General features: G+C 40.7%; 1 protein-coding gene across 3 annotated transcripts in view; it reads left to right on the top strand.

The window, feature by feature from the left end:
• Nucleotides 1-23,191, top strand: part of ADGRG7 (adhesion G protein-coupled receptor G7) — a 1,657,602-nt gene that overhangs the window by 930,357 nt on the left and 704,054 nt on the right. The window lies entirely within an intron of this gene.

Raw genomic sequence — 23,191 nt, 5'->3', positions numbered from 1 at the left:
ATGTGGCACGGGACTTTACAGCATGACACATCTGCCTAGATGCATCAAGTTGTAAATATGTCGCCACATAGCAAATCTTTTGCACCGCCGCTGCGTCACAAAAATGACGCACAGAGACGCAAAAGAGGCATACACCTATCATAAATCTGTCCCTAACATTTTAAATGATTGATTCAGGATGACAATAAGGTGTGGCCTATCCAGAGGTTTGTTTAAGGTGAGGCCTACTCAGGGTTGCAGATGAAATTTACGCTTGTTGAAGAGTACAGAGGAGATAATATATGTGAATGCCTACCAATGAAGTAAGTCATATCCACTTCACTCTTGAACAAAGGCCAGACCTCTTCTGTGTCCGTGGACAGACCTAAACCTCATCTGCACAATGTCATTCGTAAACTTATGAAACACAGGTGATGTAATTGAAAAATGTGGAGTTTCTTTTCCTCATTTCACAATCACATCACCTGTGTTTCCTTTGCTTAGGTATCTCATAGTGCAGATGGAGTCTAGCATATCAAAGACTATGCAGAAGGTGAGAACTGTATGGAACATGGCTATGTAACTCAAATAATCAAAATCTAAATTTGCCAAGCACACATGGGGGTGTATTTACAAGGACCTTCCACCACGAGGAAATGTCTTTAATTAAAATGGGAAAAATAACATCAAAGGGACTCAAATGCCTTTTAAATATACCCCAAGCAACCTATGAAACTGTAGCACTACATATCAAGAAACCTAATTGATTTCATAAATCGTTTTTAAACACATCATCTAAATCAATTATATACCTACATTCAAGGGGAAATGACTTAAAATGGCCTAAGACACATGAAAGCGTTTTTTTAAGGCCCTTGCACCATTTTTGGGTCGCTTTTAACATGGCTATGTTAGTCAAATAATTAAAATCTAAATTTGCCAAGCACAGATGGGGGCATATTTACAAGGACCTTGCACCACGGGGAAAGGTCTTAAATTAAAATGGGAAAAATAACATCAGAGAGACTCAAATGCCTTATAAATATGCCCCAAGCAACCTATGAAACTCTAGCACTACATATCCAGAAACCTAATTGATGTCAAAAAACATTTTAAAACACATCATCTAAATCAATTATATACCTACATTCATCGGGAAGTGACTTAAAATGCCCTAAGACACATGAAAGCGTTTTTTTAAACCCTTGCTCCATTTTTAGATCACTTTTAACATGGCTATGTAAGTCAAATAATCAAGATCTAAATTTGCCAAGCACAGATGGGGGCGTATTTACAAGGACCTTGCACCACAGGGAAAGGTCTTAAATTAAAATGGGAAAAATAACATCAGAGAGACTCAAAGGCCTTATAAATATGCCCCAAGCAACCTATGAAGCTCTAGCAGTACATATCAAGAAACCTAATTGTTTTCATAAATCGTTTTTAAACACATCATCTAAATCAATTATATACCTACATTCAAGGGAAAATGACTTAAAATGGCCTAAGACACATGAAAGCGTTTTTTTAAGGCCCTTGCAACATTTTTGGGTCACTTTTAACATGGCTATGTTAGTCAAAGAATTAAAATCTAAATTTGCCAAGCACAAATGGGGGCATATTTACAAGGAGCTTGCACCACGGGGAAAGGTCTTAAATTAAAATGGGAAAAATTACATCAAAGGAACTCAAAAGCCTTGAAAATATGCCCCAAGCAACCTATGAAACTCTAGCAGTACATATCAAGAAACCTAATTGATTTCAAAAAACGTTTTTAAACACATCTTGTAAACCAATTATATTCATACATTCATGGGGAAGTGAGTTAAAATACCCTAAGACACATGAAAGCATTTTTGTAAGACCCTTGCACTATTTTTGCGTCACTTTTAACATGGCTATGTAACACAAAGAAACAAAATCTATTTGTAAAACACTTGACACAAAGCAACATTTTAAATACACAACTTTCTTCATAATTTTCTCCCTAAACCATACTATTCTCTATCTAAATTAAATGAATCTTTTCTCACCTTAGCAAATACTTTATGAGTTTCAAAACAGTCTCAGAAACACACCAATTTGTCTTTAGCAGAGCAAAAGGTATGCACTCCAGAGTCTGCAGCCATAAAAAGCACAGAAAAGCTGTAATTCATCACACATATCTCTCATGTCACCCAATCAAAACTCTTCCCTCACTTTTTTCAAATCAACACCCTTCCCCCTCTGCCCTTTCTGCCTTTTTTGCATAGCAACCACCTCCTGAAAGACCTCTGATGTTTGCAAGTTCACACAACAATGTTTCAATTGAACTCTGAACTCTCAGTGCACCTGCATATCCAGTGCAATCTTTCATAAAATGATTTTTTCTTGACCATTCAAATTACATCTTTCAAAGAACTCATCCAAGCACCCTAACTTTCTGTTTTCAGCAATCAAAATCCACCAATCACTGCTACTGCTTCCTTAACACAGAAACTCCACAGTTTTTTTCATTTTAAACTCTTATTTTTTCAACTGCCATTTCATTGCCACACTTCATCTGACTGCAGCAGAACCTTCTCTCACCATGTTTTCTGTCTGGATTGTTGGACATAGTTACATCTACTGGGCTCAGAGGTATGCTGATAACAGAAATTTACCTAACCTCAATTTACAAAATGTGGAAATTAAGTGGATTGGCAACAGAGGATTAAAATGTCACCAATTGATACCATTGGTGAAAACCTTTATGCATTTGCCTAAACCTGACCTGTTAATTTTGCACTGTGGAGGTAATGACTTGGGCACTTTGACTGGGGTAGGTCTGGAAATGCTTTTAAAGGACACCTTTGAGCAATTGATGGCACTTTTTCCTCAAACTGCCTTGGTATATTCAAATATATGCCAAAGACAGAAATGGAGGTGGTCGAACCAATTTTGTCCACAAATTGAGAAGTCGAGGAAGCATGTAAACAAATCTGTTTCAGCTTACATGAGAGACCATGGAATGGGCTCCATGTACAACAATAACTTGCGTTACTACATGCAAGATATCTACAGAGGAGATGGAGTTCACTTCTCAGATGAAGGGAACAGAATTTTCATTTTGAATTTAAGACTGTGCATTGGTACCTACTTATAAGTACCTAAATGTACCATAAACCCAAAAGCTCTTCTCAGAGCTACCCTACATCTGATCACTCACAATTAATTTTTTTACTCTAACTTTTTTCACTAATTTTCAAAAAAGTACGCTCCCCGGAGCGCTACCCGGTACGCGCACCGGAAGCTAACCGCGCGATATTTTTTAAAAAAATGGGTTTTTTTTGCACATAAGGGCCTCCTCAGCCACCCTCAGAAAACCTAGGGGGTCAAGATACGTCTACCGTGCCCCCTTCTACCCATTCTGAACATTATTTGCCCTCCATCTTGTATTTTAATTCGACCGAAACACAAAATGGTGGACTCCCGTAACGCTGCCGGTTCGCGTACCGGGGCGCTAACCGGGAAGCGCTCCATTAAAAAAGGTGGGAAAGTAATTTACAGAAGAAACCCTGGAGACAATGTCACCAAATATAGATTAACTCATACTACCTACCAATCCCTACCATTTTCACAAATTTGGTTGGAATTCCATTTAGCCATTTAGCCTGTAGACCTCTCTAAATACCCTGAGGTAAATTACTTCACAAAACACATCTGAAGTGTTGGAATTGACAACCAATTAAAATGTTACTTTCATTTTCTACTTTTTTTACCTGACATTTGATTGGTTATGTACCTGAATATATATAAAAAAAGAGAGAGAAACACAGCCATTTTGACTACTACTTCCTGAACTACATTGCAAGATCATTTTCACTCACAACTTAAACTTGTTTTTAAAAAGTAAGATATTATTTTATAAATTTGAAAACATTTTCAGATAGTTATATACTATCCCTCTGTAAGAGTTAGACATTGAGAAAGGCTTGTTTATTATAATTATGGATTGATTTAGGTTTCTGTGGTATAATTATGAATTTACATAGGCTTTTTCACAGGCACTTTTTAATAGTACTACTTCATGCCTCAAAAGTACCTGTCTGAACTTAAACCCAACAGTGCCCTATCTCTACTGATATATTTATTTTTTATTCAAATTTCAGCACAAAAATGCAAGAACAGAACGTTTCCTTTGAAATTGTCCTAGACATGAATAATGAGGAAATAATTGAACCGATTGACTTGGAATTCATGGATGAATCACGAGACCATGAACTTCTACAATGTGTAGAATCTGTGGATTATTTACTTCATTATGATGACGGTCAAATGTGGGAAGTTATGTTCACTCAACAAGAGGACATATCGGACAGTCAAATGTTAGACGTTCTATTAAATTTTGAAAAAGAATCAGAAAAATAAAATTATATTTAATATTAAAAAATTGTTTGAGTCTTTAATCATTTTTATATGTAATTCATAAACTAGTACCAAATTGATTATAATGTAAAGTCAGACTTATAGTATACTGTGCACAATTCCAAAAATACATTTATATTTAATAATCATTAATACTGCTACTTAAATAAAAAAAATAAAAAACAACAAAAAGAACAATCAATAAACATACAATATTTCAAAATATCATAGTCTATCATTCTTTTTTCCTTATAGTACGCTCCCCGGACCACTTCCCGGTGCGCGTACCGGGCGCTGCCCACGCAAAAAAACCCCGCGGGGCCCTTTTAAAGCCTCCACATCAAACCTAGGGGGTCAGGGAGGATCTACTATGCCCCCTTATGGTCATTTCCCCCTTTGTTTTGGCCTCCTCTTGTCTCTCGATCCTACCGAGAGACAAGATGGCGGCCGCTCCGGACTGTTTAGAATGTTGACAGACACCGGAGAGCCAATCAGCTTCGCTTCGCGAAGTTCCGTTACGCGTCAAGTACGCGAACCGGGGCGCTGCCCGGAGCGCGCTTACAGATATATATATTTTTTTGAACGTTAATTACTCAAAATCCACTGGAGCACATATCTTGAGACCTAGCAAAGGCACATCGGGCTAACAGTCCCTACAATTTTGCCAAGTTTCGTGCAAATCCATTCAGCCGTTCGGGCTAAAAGTGAGGCCAACCGCCCTATGGAAATTAACATGGGAAAAACGCGTTTTGGGACCCCCCTATTTTCTCGGCCCCCCCTTGACGAACCCCCCCCAAATTTTCAGGGGCTGCTCAGAAACAAAATGATCCATTTTCCTGAAAATTTCAGCCAATTCCGTCCACAAACGCCAAAGTTATTAGACATAGAATTTTCAAAAATCCCATAGAGAAAAAATCCTAACTATATATACCTACTGGCGACCGCCAGTAGGTAATAATTTGAACAAATATTTGGTGCGGTGTGGTTATGATGTGCCTGTTATTAAGTCCTCTTCGGTCCCAGCATTATTACCTGTAGACAATGCCATTTTATTGGCTCATTTTCAAAAGTGCCTAGTGCTGCTTGTGAGCACGTTTTAGACTTTTATGCCTAAGCTCAATATAGAAATTAATTTCATTAAGTTTAAAATGATGGCTCCCATGTCATGTAGTCTTAAATTGCGGACCTTTTCTAATAATGGCAATAGATTACTGAAAGATTCGTAATTCCTCTGTCTAGGGACTGCCTTTGATACATCGAACTCATGGAGCATAATATTTCTATCGGGTGCCCGAAGATTCGACAATCTGTGGGTGCTTTATTTTATCTACCTTCTTAGACTGTAAGTAAGCCTTTTACCCCGCGGTTGGAAATTGATTAAAAAAACAATGCAAGCCCATCGCAGTTTATGGTGCTAGTTTTTGGGATATACCTATATATGCCTTTTGCAGTTTGAAGAGAATTGATTCTGTCGCCATCGTTTATCCCTTCCCCGCTTGCCCTAGTTTTGCTTGCCATGAAGAATTGGGCCTTACTCATATTGAGGAATTAATTAAACTCACTTCACTGATGCTCTGGCTTGCTATATGGGCCAATCCATATGAAATTGTTAAGCTATCCTTTATCAGTGGCTGCCTTAGTTGTGATAAGGATGATTTATATGAAACATTTTAGTTACTTTGTTATGGTGTAGTAATCCTCACTCCTCCCACATAGTACCTGGAATGATTGTTAAAAGTAGATAAAAAGAGAAAAGGAAAAAGGAAAGAAATTACCATAAATCCCAACACATAATAACAGCTAAAACTCAATCAGTCTTGCCTTCAGTCTTCCTTATGTACTAGCAAGATGTGGTTGTACTCCTCATTCCACACGCTGTCCACATGGGAGGTAGTCTTTAATGGAGTCTTGCTAGTGCATAAGAAAGATTGAAGGCAAGATTGATTCTGGGGTTATTCGGGCGCACCCCTCTATGTTTAACTTAGTTGTGAGGAGGGGCATACCATTCTGTGGATCTCTTATCTTAGCTTTTGACAATATGGGAAGGTCCCACCTATTCACTAAACCTTATGCCATCTGTAAAAATTATAAACCTAGGGACGGGTGAAGCAGTTATTCGTGGATAAGACAGGTGCAAGGAAAGTGAGGAATTGCTGAAAAACACTGTTAGGCAATATGTCATGTTACAAATTACACTTGGTACTGAACCATACTTGTGTAAATTGTCAGGGCATTGGGAAAGGCCTCTTCTTATCTGTTTTAGAACTTGGTTAATTTGTTCCTAAAGGTGCTTTCCATTGGGACAATATGATAGCACAAAATTTTCTTTATATCCTGATACCCAGTTAGTACAAACTTTTTTGCAGCCTTTGCTGAAGCAGTTTAATTAAAAAAAATACAGACCATCCTCATCATTTATACAGATGGTAAAAGAGGATGATGTTTGGTTTGCTTTTGGCTCCGTTTTAAAATCAGTAATTGTGAGAAAGTGGCTCTATATATACTGGACTAGAAGGAAGTACAGTGTGTACAGAGTCCACCAACCCCAGAGGTATAACAGAGGTTAAAGTCAGAACTGACCTTACTCTCCAAAGTGGTAGCTTGGTCGAGCAGTAAGGCAGTACTAGAGGACAGTGTAAAGCATTTAATGTACACACTCAGTCAGCAAAAGGTTTCACACACTCAAGGACTGAACTCCAGGCCAATTGTTTGTATATCCAAAGATATGGTTGTTTTATTTTTAGAACCAACAGTTATAAAAATATACTTTTCGAGGTACGAGTACTCTCATGTAAATACTTTGCAGAGGAGCAATAAGTTTGTACACACAATAATTATAGGTTAGCTAATAAGCAATACAGTTCTGAAACACACTGAGCTCAATGGGTTTTCATAGGAAAGTACAGTTCATTACTTTATGGATTACTTTGGTAGTTCCAGGACTAGATCTTGGACTCAGTCCTGGGGTCTAAGCAGGAACCAGATTTAGTTACAGTGATGATTTTTCCTGAATATAAAGCTGTTTTAACCCTTTGCATGCTGATGACGGAACCGCTCCGTCATCAGATGCGGGTGCGCTGTGCTGATGACGGAGCGGTTCCGTCATGGCCCGCTCGCCGCTCATGCGCGGCGCGAATTCCGCGCCTGCGCTGAGCGTTCTATTGAGCGGGGCGGGCCATGACGGAACCGCTCCGTCACAAGCACAGCGCAACCGACGCTGGTGACGGAGCGGTTCCGTCACCAGCATGCGCCCGCCTCATTTCCGCCCCGCCCCCTTAGCACTGCGGCGGAATAGCCGCCGCAGTGAAGGGGTTAAAAGTTCACACTTAGAAACTTTTCGAGGTGATTCTCATAATGTTATTCAATGGGAGGAAATTCAAGTTACAGATAAAGTACGATCGCGTTACTTTTGTAACCCATCACTAGTCTCCTAGGGCCAACACTGGGGGCTTAACTCAAAACAGGTAGGTAATTGCGTTTCAGTATTTCGTATGATTTTAAAAAGAATATTTGCAGTTTTTAAAAGTAGACACTTAGAAGAAATTTCATAGAAAAGCAGACAATGGGTTCCTATGGAGAAAATACAGGTTACTAGTAAACCCGCTAGGGATTACGTTTGTGGTTCAGTACTGGGCTGAAAGGTACAGTACTGACTTCTCTCCTGATCACAGGTGAGTATTTTCAGATTCGGACTTTGGCTGATTTTATAGGAATATTTTCAGTTTTCAAAACTTCACACTTCGACAATTTTCGAGTCGAAAATGGGTCAATGTTATCCAATGGCAGGTAAGTGAATTACCGGTTTCCAGGTGAGTACTTGGTTGGAGAAGTTAGGTTTCTGGGCATAGACTCAGGGGTCCCCCAGGGTCAGGTGAGTACAGTTAGTTCAGTCCCAGCGGTGCAGGGGCAGCCGGGTGCAGAGGTAGGTAGGCCCAATGTTATCCAATGAGGGAAAGGGGGCCTTCGCTTGGGGGCTGCTGGCAAGCAGGCCACTAGGCTCTGGGAGCTGGGCTCCTGGTCACTTGCTCAGGGCAAGAGGGGAGGTAGGATAGGGCAAAGAGGTCACAGCCAGCTGCACTCGGGCAGCTTGGTGCAGGGGGCTTTTGAGCCGTCGGGTGCTCAATGTTATCCAATGAGGATCTTGAAGAAGGAACAAAGGATGCAGGCTTGGGGAAGGTGCCTCTCCAGGGGCGACCAGCTCTTCGAGAGGTAAGTTGGGATGTTGGAGCACAGGTAGGTACCCCAAAGGGTGGCACAGGGGGCCGCGGGGCACTGGGTGCAGGGGTGTCTTTGGGGATTGGAAAAACGTACCTTCGGCTGGTCGCGGTTGGGGTGGCCCCTGGTTCTGAGTCTGCAGGCGTCGGCTGGTTCGTCGAGGAGAGTCTTTTGGCACTGGACTTCGTGTCCCAGTCGCCGGGGGGACGTCTTCATGGTCTTGGTTCGGGTTGGCCCGGGCTCGGCTGGTGCAGAGTGGGCTGGTCCGGAGCTTCCTGGTGGGCACCAGGTGGGTTGTTGCAGCAGAGCCTCTGCTGATGGGAGTTCCAATCGTCGAGAGGGTCAAGGCAGGCAGGTCCTCTGGGTGTCCCAAGGTTGCTGTCCGCGGAGGTCGCCGGGTTTAGGCAGGAGCAGGTTCCAGGATCAACAGGCCGGTAGGGCTGGGGCCAAGTCAGTTGTTGTTGTCCTGTTGTTAGCAGCTGCAATGCGGGTCTTCCTCTTCTTGATCTTCTTTCTTCTTTTTGATATCGGGATCTGAGGAAGGAAGGTTCAGGGAGCCCCTAAATACTAAATTTAGGGGCGTAACAGGTAGGGCAAGGGCAGGGACCAATGGGTCCCTGTCCTGGGGTGAATACACCCCCTACCCTGCTCCTATCCTGTGGGAGGGGGGCAGGAGCCTAGCTGGGATTGGGCAGGGCTCCCCATCTACAAGATGACCAGAGCCCGGGGTTGTGCTTCACCTCGCCTCCTCCACCTGAGGGGTGGAGTTGGCACAGGTTTACACCCCCCCTTCCTGACGTAGTTTTTCCCGTCAGTCTTCCCGCCAGAGTGGGGGTAGGACTGGTCGGGGGCTGGTTGCCCGGTACAGCAAATGGTCTGGAAAAGCTCTCAAAGGCTGTATGCCTTTGAAGCTCCCCCCTGTCCATCCTGGGGGAGGAGACATAGCACCTCGCCCAGGATGTACTTTGTTGCAGACCCAGGAGAGCGAGGGGCTCTCCACCCAGGGGTCCAGCAGCATGTCTGCTGTTTGGCAGCCTCTGCAGCCACTCAGTCCAGACGTGGATTGTAGGTTCAGGTTTTTGGAGGACATCTCTAAGATGCCCTCTCATGCATTTTACATTAAATCCCATACTGGCATCAGTGCGGGTTTAATGTTCTGAGAAGTTTGGTACCAAACTTGTTAGTCTTCAGTGAAGCCATTATGGTGCTGTGGAGTTCGTTAATGACAACCTCCCAGCACCATATACTCTTAAATGGCAACACTACACTTACAGTGCCCAGGAATGGCCCTGGGTACTGTAGGGGCACAGGGCACATGCACTTGGGCCCTCACCTCTGGCATAGGGCACCCAGCTAGAGGGGTGACTGAAGTATGCCAGGGCAGTGGGTTCTGTGGGCATGGCACATAGGGATGTGTGCCATGTCGACTCTTGCTTTCGTTTTGTACTTAGGCACTCAGCCTGCAAAGGCAGTGTGTAGGAGCCAGGGTACAGGACCCCTGAGGGTGGCACAATAAGTGCTGCAGCCCTCAGGGGTCTTCTCTGGTCACCATGCCCTGGGTACCTAGGGTACCATTTACTAGGGGCTGACAGGGGCCAGAGATGCCAATTGGGTATTTTGTTACAGCACAGGTTTTCTTTGTTGGGAAAGAACACAGGCCCTGGGTACCTGATTGGCAGGGACCCAGGGCACACAGTCAAAGTACATCAGCAGTTCAGAAAAAAGTGGGGGCATACCAAGGCAAGAAAGATGGCACTTTCTCACATTAATCAAATGTTATAAACTTATGATTGTATTTTATTAACAGTGTGGTATTGTGCCAATAAGGCAACACAGATATTTCATATACATACAGATAAAAAATACACAGTAATACTTAAAATATAACTCCCTTTAATCTAAAAAACGGCATTGATCTTAAACAGAATATCATTGTTATATTATCAAAATAAAACATAGAAATTACAGCATACACATTTATTTATACAATAATACTATTATTTAAAAAAAGAGAAACCAAGAAATACTATTTATACAAGATAAACTCCTGACAATAGAACATGTAGGTATATTTATACAAAGAGGCTATAATTGCGCAAAAAATACAATTTCTTTTATACCAAGTATACCATGGACATACAACTTTTCAGTATATTTGTGCAAAAAATTGTAAAATAACAAAAGGGGCCCAAAGGATCGCTATATATTCCGTCCTAAGTCTGATTCAAATAAATGAGTGATCCTCGAAGATCCTGTACTATCTTTCTAATGAAATAGGCCTCTCCTCAATTCACCATTAATTAATTATAGACAGAAATCTCCCTACGCATTGCACAATGTTATATTAGCACACTTTAACATTTTTACCAATAAATCACTTGTACGGCGAACCTGATTCATTATAAAAACCGGCAACAACCATGTTCTTCTGCCATTATCAAAATACGTGCAAATTATAAGTAAGTGCAAATAGGATAGTGATGCTTTTCAGCAAAAGGAGCACATTTCTTTATCCTCCCCTGCCTGTCTAGGCCACTTCCATATTATAAAGGCTAGGACCTGCCCCAATCTAACATTCAAGACCCATCTTTTGATACAACACCTTTTTATGTCCCACAGGTAAGGCTGAATATGTGCCCCATAATTTGACTCCTATAGGTGAGACAGATTATCTCTATTGCACACATCCTCTATATCACTCCCCCTAGAGCACTGTGTGGTATCCGGTCGGCCTTTGGTGGAATCTGGAACACGGTTTATGACCATATTGCAGACAAGACGGTTGGCCCAGGCTTCATGGAGTAGGACGGTCACTTCTGTGCTCTTCAAGAAACTTACCTTCAAATACTGCCACCTAGCTGTTGTGATATCTGTGAAGGGAACTTAACACTGGGGACAAATGGAGAATGGACGAAGGAAGCCTGGAGCCCTGCAGGTGATGTGGATAAAGAATTCCTCAAATGGTGCCACCGAGCTTAAATCAGGACATCGATGTTCAGGTGCGCCCATAACTGTCTACGAAAGTGATAATCCCAGCCTGGCAGTGTTTCTGGTGAAGTATTGTAGAATTAAAAATGCTTTTGTGATTTATTTCATATGATATGGGGCAACTGCATGAGCCGTGTTACAATCTGTGCGAGAGGTTAAGGCCTGAGACCGGAGCTGTCACGCATGCGCACATCATTGGTCGACAACAAAGACTAGAACGCTGCAGACAAAGACATATGTGCACCCTGCTCTTTGTTCTAGGCGTTGCGGTCATCGACAGCTCGATGATCCGCACACCCATTCATTGTGAGCCAGGTGTTGCGGTCTTTGACATCTCGGTGATCTGCACACCACTTTACGTTGTTTGCTGGGAGAATTTTGCCTGCGCCTGCATATCACTAATCGATCCTCCTACCAGCACTGAGGCTGCACGTGCGCGATCACTTCAACTACACTGCGGAGGAGAGCCATCTGCACGTCGCACGAGGGCGCCTGCAGCTGTGCTTGTTTCTTTATCTGGCGTGTCAGGGTGAGACGCAGACCCCTGTAATTCCTGAGGAGAGCTGTCTGCGTGAAGCAGTAGCGTGGCTGCAGCAAAGCTAATTAATTTATTCAGTGTATTTATTATTCAGTGACCCGCACACTTGGTGGTACAAGTTCTGTTAGGCGAGTCAAGGTGATACGGACACCTTATTCTTGCTACCTGCCCTTACCAGACATTTTAACACCAGTGACATGCACACTAGAGGGTATACTTTTTGTTTAGCAATTAGGCATGTCACAGTGATTTTGTATTGTGACACATTTCTCCACAGTCAAGATTTATTTACCATATTAGAAATGGAGAGTATAATATATGTCAGGTTCGGGCAAAACACCTTCAAGTATATAAGACTATGGATGGAATATGGGCACCATTGCCATTCCTAGCCACACCAGGGGGACCAGCGTTAGAATGGAGACACATGAAGGGGATTAGAAGCATACATAGAAGCAATTGGTGGAGATGACTACACTGACAAATGGAAATTGGATAATTTAAAACATTGTTTAGGCACAGAAGGCAGATGTATTTTGAGCCACTTACCTTCAGTGGTAACTGGACAGGCTGAGGATGATGATTAGATGGACATGTATGATATGGAAATTCAACATTTGGCCAAATTGTATGTTAAGAAAATAAATGAAGTAGATGCCTGACATAAGTTTTGAAGCTGAGGGCAACTACCTAATGAGGCAATAGATGTGTTTGTAAATGATTTAAGAATTTTAGCTGCCAAATGTAACTATACTACTTTCCATAACCAAATTATTTGTGATCAAATGGCACATAAGGTGGCGAATGGTAATTTGCAAGAAAAATTATCTGCTGATGAGTTAACCTTAACTAAAGCCATTGATATTGTGCACAGATTTAAGGAAATGAAGTTAGATATGAAAGAGTTATCGGAAAAAAAATGTGACAGAAATTCAATTGTTTAAAAAGGTCATTAACAATGGAAATTTAGGTTGTAAATCTAAATACATAATATCCTCATATAAAAATGTGGAAACAAAATGTTGCTTTAAATATGGTATACCTGGACATTTAGCCAATGACAAAAAATGCCCAGCTAGTGGACAAGTATGTAGATATGGTAAAATTAAAGATCATTATGCAAGTATGTGCAAGAATAGGAACAGATTTAGAAACAATGGCAGAGAGGTAAAATGCTAAAGAAAAAAGTACATAAAAGAAATTGGAAGTAACACAATGGGAGATACAGAAGAAAAAAGTGTACATAGTCTGTATGAAATTATTGGAGAAGTTAAGGATGCCCCATTCTGTATGATCAAGATTGGGGTAAAGAGATAAATGCTATGGCAGATTCAGGTGCTAGACATACCTTGATTGGTGATGAATGGTTAAAAGAGTTTCCTGGTGTGAAGTTATTACCTCCGGACATCAAGGTAATGGGTTATGGAATAAAAACCATTGAGGTGTTAGGATGTTTTACATCCAATTTAAGTTTTAAAGGCAAAACTATTGAAGCAAAGGTGTATGTAGCCAAAGAAGGATCCTGTCTTTTGGGGTGGCCTCAACAAAGAGATCTAATGATAAGGCTGGATCCTAATTATGCAGATCAAGTAGTAGGTAATTCTGATTTGATTCTACAAGTTGGTGACAGTATAGTGACTGAATGAGAGAAAGTATTTCCCAATTCTTTTTCCTCACAATTGGGAATGCTGAAACATTTTGAGCATATGATTATTGTAAAAAACAATGTAATTCCCTAAGTACACAAAGTTAGAAACATTCTGTTAGCCTTAAGGAATGCGCTGAAGAAAGAGTTAGAGAGCTTGTGTGAACAAGATGTAATAGAAGAAATTAAATCTTCTGAATGGTTTTCACCAGTAGTCGCAGTGCACAAGCTTAATGGTAAGGTCGGGCTATGTGTTGACTTAAGAGATCTAAGAGAGTGTGTGTGGGTGGATCGTCATCCTCTACCCAACATTGGTGATATGTTTGCCAAGTTGAAGGGGGCTACAGTATTTTCAAGGCTAGATTTGTCAAATGCCTACCACCAAATAGCATTGCATGAAGATAGTAAGCAATATACTTCATTTATTACATCAGAGGGTGCATTCGGGTCTAAAAGGATGCCATTTAGACTAATCTCTGCTTCATCTCTTTTTCAGAGAGTCATGCTCAAGACAATATTTTAGTCTTTGGAAAAAAAGCGCTATGCTGCAAACTCTACACAAAGTTTTAAGTATATTACATGACAACGATTTGACTGTTACTAGCGAAAATGTAAATTTGGATTAGAATCAGTAGATTATGTAGGGAATTGTATCAGTAAGAATGGTCTGACTCCTAAACACAACTTAGTTAAAGCAAAAGAAGGAGCTCCCAAACCTCAAAATAAGGACCAATGAAGATGTTTTTGGGGGTTGGCAGAATATTATGCCATATTTATTCCACTGTTCAGACATATGAGAAATTTTATGAAAAAGCATCAAACATTTGTATGGGATGAAAATTGTGCTAACAAATTTGAGTATTTGAAAAGGGGTATCGCTTCTGCTACGGCATTGGCGACATTTGACATAACATGTGATTCTGGTATTGTGTCGGATGCCAGCAATGTTGGCACGGGGGCAGTTTTAATGCAAAACAAAAATGGACGGTTAGTTACCATTGCTTTTGCATCTAGACCATTAATAAGTGCCGAAGATAAATACTCTACCCCAGAAAGGGAAACCTTAGTGTGTTGGTGGGGTATTGAGTATTTTCAGAAAAATGTGTATGGAACAGTTTTTAAGGTCAGATCATATAATCGTCCGCTAGTGGAGTTATTCACAACAAAAGGCTGTGGCAAAGCAACACCCAGGACTGCCAGGTGGAAATATAAATTACAAGATTTTCACGTCGAAGTTAAGTATATTTCAGGTGTAAAAAACATTTTAGCAGATTGTTTGTCATGATTACCTGTAAATGATGACATTGTTGAAATAGAAGACAATGACTTAGAGAGAGTAGTATCTGTTTGTGAAGTGTCTAAAGGATGCATTAAAGAGGACCAATGGAGGTTGGCATGTGATAATGATGCAAATCTAAAAGTAGTGTTAAAATATGTTGTTATCTTGGCCCAGGAAAAATGAGTTGGCTGAATGTATTTTGTCTTTCTTTCATGTGGCACAAGAGTTGTCCATACAAAATGACATATTGTTGAGAGGCCAGCAATTGGTTGTGCCAGAGAGCCTAAGGCAAATGGTTTTAGACATGGCTCATGAAGGACACCCAGACATGAGTAGTATGAAGAAAAGATTCAGGTGTGAATTTTTGTGGCATGCGGTTGATAGATGTATTGAAAGGAAGGCCAGATGTTGCGTTGAATGTGACAAATCTCAGAACACGATGGTACTTGAACCATCAACGGCATCAAGACCATCTAGGGTTTGGGAGAGAGTATCATTGGACATTGCAGGACCCATGTGTATGGGTAGTAATTCCATGTATGCCCATGTTTTAATTGACCAATTATCCCAATGGTCTTAGGTTAAATTTGTGTCTCAAGTTACTTCAAGAATAGTGATTCATTTTTGAATAACATTTTTGTAAGGGAAGCTATCCCAGGATCGTTACTTATGGACAATGGTGTTCAGCTGACATCTAATGAAATAGAAATATTCTAAGAGGGGCATGGAATTGTACATAGGTGTTCCTCAGTTTATTATCCTCAGAGCAAAATGGGATTGTGGAGAGTGTTAAACGAAGGTTTATAGCTGGCCATCATTAATGGGAAAATGTGCCAACAAGCCATAAAGGCGTTATTATGGAGTTACAGAAACACCTCTAGGTGTGATGGTGATATTTCTCCTTTTGAAAAAATGAGAGGAAGGAAAAGTGTGTGCAATCTGAATCAGACATGGATGATGGAGTTACTTGAAAGGAAAAATGGAAAAACAGTTTCTGTCAAATCTGACATGAGTGGGGATTACAAGATAATGGACAGTTGCAACCGTTGAAGGTAAATGATTGTGTTACTATCTGCCAACTTGACAAAATCATATATAATGGAGTTAGGCCCAAAACATACAGGTAAACATTTTAATTATAAAATTGGCACTACAAGTCTGGTAAAAGTGCAGACTTTTTTATACTTGGGCATTTTATTCTATAGAAATTTGAATTTTAAATCGCTGATAGACGAACATGGCAGTAAGCTGGCAGCGAGCTCAGGAGCGGTTATGAATTTTGGGCGCAGACTGGGCCGCTGGGCTTCCGAACAAATGCTGACCATGTACAACTCGATCACTGTTGCAAAGGTTGTGTACGGGGCAGACTTATGGGGAATGGGTAATGTAACCAGCTTACGGACCAAGGAAAACAAATACTTAAGAAGGTTGCTTAAAGTACCCCAATCTGTACCATCATATATAGTACATGAGGAACTTGGCTGTAAGTACCTGGAGGACAGGGTGAGGAACAGACCCCTCATGGCCTGGCTAAAATTATGGATTAATCAGGAAGCCAATCTGTCGCGGTTGATTGTTACAGATTGCTTGAAGAGTGAGAAAGGCACATCTATTCCCTGGTTAAAATATGTGAAAGGGGTTTTGGAAAGCATTGGATTTGGAAATTTGTTTTCAAACCCACAGAGTATCACAAAACAAGATCAAGTAAGAGTATTTGATAAGCTCTCCAAACTTACCACCCGGTCACGAGAAATGAGGGACAGTAGTAAGCATACCGTACAGGCCTACATGACAGTGAAATCCTCTAGGGGGTTGGAGCCCTATCTCTCCCTTGTATACAACCCCCATGACAGATTTTTACTAACGCGTTTTAGACTCAACTTGCTACATCATATTTTATCTGAACCTGCGGGATTCAGTAATGCGGTTGAGTCAAAGGGTCCCTGTGGCTGCGATCACCGATCTCCACAGAACACTCTTCATTTTGTATTAATATGCCCATTTTATCAAACACCCAGACGCTGTTTTTTAATACATCTTTTAAAAAAAGCTAATTTAAGATCAGCAAGAGATGCCCTTGTTTTTTTAAAGGAGTCAAAAGACCCCCTGACATTATTTTGTGTGATTAATTTTTTGAGGGTTGCAGAAAGATTAAGGTCTACTAAATGAATTTTATCTTTGTTATTGCAAATGGAGAAAATATGGATGTGGCCGAATACTGTATATTTGATTAGTTTATTTCTGCTTCTTCCTAATGAAATGTTTTTATAGTGTGAATTATGTACTTTTATGGTGTTGTTGAAATACCGAATAAAGAAATCTTGATCTTGATTGTGTTCCAGTGAAAAAAGGAGGTAGGTGAAATCTGGTGAGTCAAGGTACTCGGCACCCATTGAAATAGTCAGGGTTGGTAAACAGGTTGTAAAATTGTCTGATGGCAATGTCTGGAACAAGAGTAAAGTTGTGAAGATTCCACAGTGGTTATGTTTGGGTGATGAAGGTGTGGGTTCAAGTTTTGTGAGAAAAAAATACTAATTGGTACTGATGGAGCGAAGTGGAAAAACTAAATTTTGTATACCCCTCGTGAAATTACATCCTCATAACAGTAACATGAACTAATTGTGTGATTTAGAAAATTAACCAACATAGAATAGAGTGCACACACACAAATACACGTGGGAGACTAATTTGCATATGTTGCAAACCATAATTGACTAATTAAGTGATATTGTGACGTCTATAATTAACACAATTGCTATAAACTACTCAAAAGCGGCAACAATGTGCTTTTGTCTGTTTAATTGTGTCATAAAAGATGAAGAATGGTGACTAAACTATGCATATATGTTGCCTTATCTGCTAGGTAATAACCTACAGGGATACTTTAGTATGGTGGAAGGCAAACAGAAGGGTTCAATTCCAACAATTAATGTTTAATTGTGTTTATTTCTATAATAGTTTCCGTTCTGGCCCATGCGGCCTAGTCAAAAATGGATGTTTCTGTGACTCCGAGATTGAAGTGCAGTACGCATGTGCGACTGAGCTCAGAACGAGTGTGAGCTGCCTGTGCCTGTGCAGAATGGGTCAAGGACAATCTGCCCTGGGGACCTGACTTAATGCCAACAAAAATGAACTTCCGCATCGTGACCATGGGAAGAAATGTGAAACTAGCGACTTAAGGACACAAGTGAAATGGACATAAGCTAAAACAAAGACCACTTTCATATTTGATGATCGTGCAAAATTGGAACAATAAAATGATGTTATGCTCATCCACCCCTTGATTTGACCAATCAGAACTGTTAAAGACCACAAATGTTTCAAAATTCAGATAGATTAGTTAGTGAAAAAGGGTATAAAAGAGTAAGTTCGGACTTGAGAAAAAACTCTTCCTTCCTAATTTTCATCTTTGCATCCCGACATGCTGCCGGATTGCTGAATCTTTCCTGAGGTGTAAGGACTTTGAAATGTTCTGAACTTTAACTTTTCTTGAATGGGTATGGAGTCTTTAGATGAGGTGAACAATTAGAGAGAATGGAAAGATGATATTAGGGAACTATTCTGTCCTATGCTAATGTCTGTGTCCTGAGATTATGGTAAATAATTAGCTTATTTCCTGAACTATTGATCTAAAATAAATATAAATGTTTGAATTTAATTCTTCTTTCTCTAGGTTGTTTAACTAGATGAATAAAATAAAATTGAATAAATAAATGTCATGCTAGAAGATTTTCGTTTTAGAATAAAAATTAAATAAATGGAGAATTAAGCTGGTCTTGTTATCCTTTAGTTAATTTTTACTAGCAGATCCATTGACAAAATAATGGTGGTGTGTCTGAATAGTTTTTTCGTAAATAGACCATGGTAAAAGATTAAACTGCAGATGTACATAGTATAAATATTAGCGTATAATTTAGACATTCCGCTATGATCCAGCTGCTCTCATATTTGATCTTCACTGAATCCTTGAAGTAGTGCAAGTGTGTGTGGAAGTGACTCGCAGTGTTATGGGCCCCACTGATGAGATAAATGTGTGATTGAGGTTTACAAGGTATAGGGGAGGGGGTTTGAAGAAATATCTGGAGTAGCACTGCATCAGTACAAAGAGATAAGTTCTCAGTCCATGGATGACGTAGTACAGAGAGAGTTGAGATTTAGACAGAAACCAGTGTGGTGTAAAGATTATCATATGGATTACTAAATCTGTTTTTCAAAGGTCGTGGGAGTATTTCATGCGGTAGTGTGTGAAGATGTAAATAGTTAAATATTGTTTACTTGACGTTCTGTTATGCATTGTTAAATCTTGCTTTGTTAATGGCAGGGGATGTGTGGTATCTGGCTGGACCTGGGTGGAATCTGGAACATGGCGTGTCACCAGATTCCACACATGACTGTTGGCCCAGGCTTCATGGAGTAGGACTGTCTCTTATGTGCTCTTCAATAAACTTACCTTCAACCACTGCAGCCTGGCTGTTGTGAAATCTTTCAAGGGAACTTAACACAGTTTTTAACTAGGGTTTTGAATACTTGTTTCTGCTGTGCTCTAAAAATAACATTAAGGTAGGGAGGGGGCCTGAGGGAGTTTAAAGACCATGCTGAGACACATTCCCTCAATGACATGTAATAAACAAAAAATGTCCCAGCGTCTAAGCACAGAGTCTAGCTGTGGTACATCAAACTGAAGTAGTGAATGTTAAACCCTTTGTGAATATAAAAAAAGAAAAAAGAAAATAGGTACTCTGTGGACACTCACAAAATACCCATCAGTCACCACTCGGAACCGCCCTTCATCATTTGGGATTCCTGTTGGCCATATCCATGGTACGCCACTGGTATCTGATGGAAGGTCAGATGTAATTAACCTTTGTATACCTAGTGGCGACCTGTATGGTTGTGAGTGTCACAGGCCACTCATTAGTAAAAAGAGGAGAGTGACTGATTTGCAGTGCATGTGAAAAAGAGTGTGTAGTGAACCTAAAATTGAGTGAGGGAGCAGAAGAAGTTATTTATTCTGTTTTATGCTCGCTCCATCAATGTTAAAAAGCAGCATTGGTAAATTTAAACAAATATTTACCAGGATGAAAAAATGGTCAACATGTTTCAGCAATTTCGGGGACAGACGTGTCCCTTGCTTTCATCAGGACCTTCATATAAAGAAATGCTACTGCAAAATTATAATGTGAGAAGTGAATATAACGTGACTACATATAAAGCAATCTGCAATATTAGAAAACATCACCTGAGTCTCTAGGTGTCGTCTGTTTTTGCAGTTGATGTATGTCACAGTACAGATGAAGTAAAAGGCTCCACCACGCCTGGCAACGGCTCAGGACATGAGGGAAGCACCGCTCTCTCCGTCGGTACTTCGTTTCCTCCTTCTGAGCCGGTTGACCTCCCCAACCGGCTCAGAAGGAGGAAACGAAGTACCGACGGAGAGAGCGGTGCTTCCCTCATGTCCTGAGCCGTTGCCAGGCGGGGTGGAGCCTTTTACTTCATCTGTACTGTGACATACATCAACTGCAAAAACAGACGACACCTAGAGACTCAGGTGATGTTTTCTAATATTGCAGATTGCTTTATATGTAGTCACGTTATATTCACTTCTCACATTATAATTTTGCAGTAGCATTTCTTTATATGAAGGTCCTGATGAAAGCAAGGGACACGTCTGTCCCCGAAATTGCTGAAACATGTTGACCATTTTTTCATCCTGGTAAATATTTGTTTAAATTTACCAATGCTGCTTTTTAACATTGATGGAGCGAGCATAAAACAGAATAAATAACTTCTTCTGCTCCCTCACTCAATTTTAGGTTCACTGCACACTCTTTTTCACATGCACTGCAAATGAGTCACTCTCCTCTTTTTACTAATGAGTGGCCTGTGACACTCACAACCATACAGGTCGCCACTAGGTATACAAAGGTTAATTACACCTGACCTTCCATCAGATACCAGTGGCATACCATGGATATGGCCAACAGGAATCCCAAATGATGAAGGGCGGTTCCGAGTGGTGACTGATGGGTATTTTGTGAGTGTCCACAGAGTACCTTTTTTCTTTTTTCTTTTTTCTTTTTTTTATATTCACAAAGGGTTTAACATTCACTACTTCAGTTTGATGTACCACAGCTAGACTCTGTGCTTAGACCCTGGGACATTTTCTGCTGTGCTCTAGACATAATTTGAAGCTCTACCCCTTCTGGGACATCCAGGGAAACCTTGATGTCGAGGAGATTAATGGCCCATTGCCTGCACGGATGATTTCATTGTTTGCTTTAGGGTACCTTCTTCATCCTTATAGAGACTACACCAATAATTGAGGAGATACTGTTTATATTTAAATAATACACTACTAAGGCCCAGCTCTAGCCTCAGGGCATTATTTATAGAACCTCTGGGCAGGCCAAGCCATTTTTTCCAAATATGAATTTCAATGATCTGAACCTTACTCAAAGTCACATTCCAATGGATGAGCGCAAACCATCTCAAATGCAACACAGGGAAGACAGAGATTCTGCCCTTTGGAAAGGAGAATCTGGTTAATCCCTCCCTATGGTGGCCAGAGGAGGTGGACGGTCCCCCTAACACCGTTACGTCTGCCCGGAATTTAGGGATCAAATTCGACTCATCACTGACCTTTAAACATCAGGCAGTAGCGGTGGCCGGAACATGTTTCGGCCTCATTAAAACACTGAGGACATTTTTTGATTTCTTACCTTTTCAGGCACGGAAAATGGCGGCAGTAGCAATGGTAACATCTCGCCTCGACTACTGCAATAGTCTATATGCAGGGACAAATAAAACAATCTGTCATAAACTACTTATGGTCCAACACGCCGCGGCAAGACTGGTGCTGGGCTGGAACAGAAGAACCTCAGCAACAGCAGCAATGGATATATTACATTGGCTGCCAATCCAGAAAAGGATCCTTTTTAAAGTTCTTCTAATAACCTTTAGGGCCTTTCATGGGAAAGGTCCAGGCTACATCCAAAAGATGTTTAAACGCTACTCCCCTCTGCGCAACCTCAGGTCTCAAAAAGCTAACCTCCTGACAATCCCCAACTTCAGACTAAAAACTAGAGGAGGCAAGGCCCTGGCAGTACTAGGATCTAAGGCCTGGAACTGTCTTCCACCACCCCTTCGACAAATAGAAAAAGAAACAGACTTCAGAAAGGCCCTTAAAACTTGGATTTTCAATTTATCAAATACTATCTGTAAATCCCTGATCTGATACAGCATTCCCCTTTCCTAAACAGCGACCCACTGGACTGCCTTCTTTCTCAAGCGCTTAGATGCTCCTTGGAGTGCAAATTGCGCTTTATAAAAACACTTTACATTTACATTTACATAGTTTACCGGCAAAACATCACATCCATAAAGTAAATGACAAATAATTTTAGCATTATAGGACTTTGATGGATGTATGACCCAATGCTAAGTCCATCCTATACAAAGCACCTGCAATAGCCTTAGCACAAACCTCCTGATGGTCAATATGAGGAGTAAAATTAAGGTTGTATCTTAAAAGAAGACCAAGATAACTATATTCCTTTACCATCTCTACTGGAGTGCCACTTAACCACCACTGCAACCTCTTATTCTGAACCCTTCCTTTTGAAAAGACAATCACTTTAGTTTTTGACTTATTTATTTTCAAATCATTGGCCTTATAATGTTCTGCAAAAACATCTAATTGCCCCTGTAGGCCAACCGGTATAAGTCCAGCAACACTGTATCATCGGCATAAAACAATACTGAGATGGCCTCATTACCTAATTTGGGTGGAAAAGAATGAACCTGGTTTAATCCTACCAATGTGTCAGCAATCGATATGAAGAACAGGAGCGGGGCCATCATACACCCTTGCCTCATTCCACTGTGAGTATCAATTTTTCTTGACAAAGCTCCGCTTCCCCCTAATTCCACCCTGGTCCAAGAGCCTTCACTTAACTGGATAATCAGCTTAAATGGTCCCGGGGGATACTTCCACTTCCTCATCTTCTCCCGCAGGAGAGGCATATTAATAGTGTCAAATGCTGTTGACAGATCAATGTGTCACATATAACAGCTGTTTCTTCTTAAGGGGATACTTTTCAGCTAATAGATGTAATATTACACAACCATCCATTGTTGAATAGCCCTTACAGAAACCCATTTG

This window comes from Lissotriton helveticus, chromosome 8, assembly GCF_964261635.1.
Source record: "Lissotriton helveticus chromosome 8, aLisHel1.1, whole genome shotgun sequence".
NCBI classification, from domain to species: domain Eukaryota; kingdom Metazoa; phylum Chordata; class Amphibia; order Caudata; family Salamandridae; genus Lissotriton; species Lissotriton helveticus.
The sequence above is the reverse complement of the archived record's forward strand: the minus strand, read 5'-3'. Positions and strand labels throughout refer to the sequence as shown.